This window comes from Triticum dicoccoides, chromosome 3A (assembly GCF_002162155.2).
Source record: "Triticum dicoccoides isolate Atlit2015 ecotype Zavitan chromosome 3A, WEW_v2.0, whole genome shotgun sequence".
NCBI lineage: Eukaryota > Viridiplantae > Streptophyta > Magnoliopsida > Poales > Poaceae > Triticum > Triticum dicoccoides.
In genome coordinates, this window is record NC_041384.1 from 752768473 (window position 1) to 752771442 (window position 2970).

Here is a 2970-nt window from a genome sequence, read left to right on the forward strand (position 1 = left end):
AAGTTAGCTATCATACTGTCATGCAGGGGAAGTATTGCACCAGAGACCATAGACAGTGGAGAAATAACATTCAAGTCAGACATATATGGTCTGGGTAATATAATCATTCATCTATTAACAGGACGTAACAAGTATGATTTTGAAAACGTCAGAAGAGTTTACTTTACCATTTCAATAGTTTTTCATAACAATGAACTCAAATCTTGCAGTTCCATACTATAAGATACAAGTCACATACTCAGTACAAGTAGCAATAACAGTGTGGATTTTATGTACAACAGTATATTAGTAGCTCTTAAGAAAATTCATAGCACTCCCTAAGATTGATATGCATGTAAAACTCATTTGTTTTACTGGAATAACTTGCATTTTATAGTGGCAATATATTAGTTCCATACACCAAAGATTGTGAAAAGGTACTACATTCACACTCTTCATCTAAAATATAATAGTGTGAAGTAACTTTTCATATATATTTTTCCTGTTATTTTGCTTTTTCACATCTCCATGGTGATAATGGGGAATTTTTTACTCATAAAAATGTAAAATTTGAGACTTGCATATCAATATTTGCATTTAGTTATCAATAATGCTTTCAAAATATTACCACCACAAGTTAGAAGAGAGGTGATGTTTTTATGGACTATATTTTGAAATTGATGAAACATCTCTCATCATATATTACAAACATATTTTGGAAGTTATTTAGTTCTGATAGTGGTATCACTCATATTCATGAACTACATGTTCCAGATGATAGTGAATTATACTAACAATACTGTTATAATGGTTAACTAATACTATATTATGAGAAAAAGTCTGAAATGGCATATCACATATATTAAGTTATGTTCAGCATATGTAACTGTTACACTTACTGTAAGCTTGAACTTTGCAGTGGCATGTATCTTTAGATGTGGATGACCCACAAGTACAGAGCTGCGTTCACATAGCTATAAAATGTGTGTCTTTTAACCAACATGATAGACCTACAATTGGTGAGATCATGCAGAAGCTGAATGAGATGGAGATTATGTGATTCAAATGGCCAGCACCTTCATTATACCAGATGTAATCATGTTCACGTGCTGGTGTATAATCCTTTCTTATGCATCTGCGGGCATTCCACAATATCATATTCTGTAAAGTAGTAAAGTATATGTGCTTTGCAACAAAAAATAGATGCATGTAACATGTAAGAGCATCTCCAACAGCCGTGCTATATAAGTGTCGCGATGAAAAATTAGTCCTTTTTGCGCGCGCTACCGCTCCGGGCGCTCCAGTGGAGGCGCAAAAACCGCGCGCGCAGCATATCCAGTTCAGCGCGCCGGCTGAAACGCCATCGCGCGCCGCTTATTTGCTGCTCGCGCTCCTGCGCGCTGGAGTCTCAAGCGCTCGCTCGCAACTCCACCTACCCCTTCCAGCCGTTGGCGCCGCCACTACCCGGGCCACCCCATTTTTTCCGGCGACCGTTCCGCCGCCCGCGCCACCCCATTTGTTCCGCCGTGGCTTCCCCCGTTTCCCTCTAGCACCGCCGCCCGTCGCGCGCGGCAGTCCTCCGACGAACTGCGCCGGCCGCCCACTGCCGCTCGGCGCCCGCAAGGTGTTCGACAAAACACCCGCAAGGTATGTATTGCTTCAACTTCACATTTTTTACATGAATTCGGTGCATGTTGTTTGTAGTTTTTATAGCTTAGTTTAAATTGAACATTGTAGATGAGTTCATAGTATGATTCTTTCGAAGAAGAATTTGATATGAAAGAGGAGGAGGATCTTTTAATGATCCTAGCTATGCACATCAATAAAAAACCGAAGCACGGTGGTTAGGTTATGGGTTGGCTTAAATTTTGGAGGGATAGGATCGATGCCCACAATAGATTGATGAGGCACTATTTTGTGGAGAATCCCACATACCCCGAGTCGTACTTTCATCGCCAGTTTAGGATGAGCACCAAGTTGTTCAGGCGCATTGCAGAGAAACTAGCGAGCCATGACCGGTTTTTTCTGCAAAGGAGGAATGCCGCCGGAGAGCTCGGGCATAGCACCTTTCAGATGGTGACAGGCGCTTTGCGTATGTTGGCATACGGTATCCCCGCTGATCTAGTTGATGATCACTTGGCCATGGGTGAGAGACAAGCCATCATGTGTGTCAAGCGCTTCGCAGTCGGAATTGTGCAAGTGTTTGGCCAGGAGTATTTGAGATCTCCCAATGCTGAAGACGCCGCAAGGCTATTGGAGATGAACAAAGTTCGTGGCTTTCCAGGTATGTTTGGCTCAATAGATTGCATGCATTAGAGGTGGAAAAATTGTCCAAAGGCATGGCATGAGCAATCCTACGGCCAAAAAAAGGGTTCCACTATAATCCTTGAAGCGGTGGCCGATCAAGAGGCTTGGATTTGGCATCCTTTTTTTGGAATGCATGGATCTTTGAATGACATCAAAGTCGTCAACCGGTCACCAATGATGAATAAGATTGCAAATGGTGAACTGCCACAGGTGCAGTTTGTAGCAAATGGTCGTACACACAACTATGGCTACTATCTTGCGGATGGCATCTACCCAAATGGCAAACTAGAAGGTAAGAAAAATCTTGATTTCCACAATACTCAGGCGGCGGCTAGAAAAGATGTGGAGAGAGCTTTTGGGATTTTGCAAGCCCAATTTACTATTGTGAGCGGACCGGCTAGATTTTGGGATCAAAAAATGCTTTGATACATCATGCATGTTTGTGTGATCATGCACAACATGATCATCGAGAATGAGCGTGGCCAAGATGTAGATTACTCTCACTATGAGCTCTTGGGACATCCCGTACGAGTGTGGCGGAGGGCTGAAAGGGTGGCCCGTTTTGTTGCCTCCTATCATGCCATTCGATGTCCCGCGGCGCATGATGATCTTCAGAAGGATCTTATTGAAGAGTGGTGGGCTTGGAATGGTCGACAAAGAGCATCATGATTGGTGTGTTTGATG

General features: G+C 42.8%; 1 pseudogene; it reads left to right on the plus strand.

Moving 5' to 3' along the window:
* Positions 1-233, plus strand: part of LOC119270704 — a 19979-nt pseudogene extending 19746 nt beyond the window's left edge.
* Positions 234-2970: the final 2737 nt, after the last annotated feature.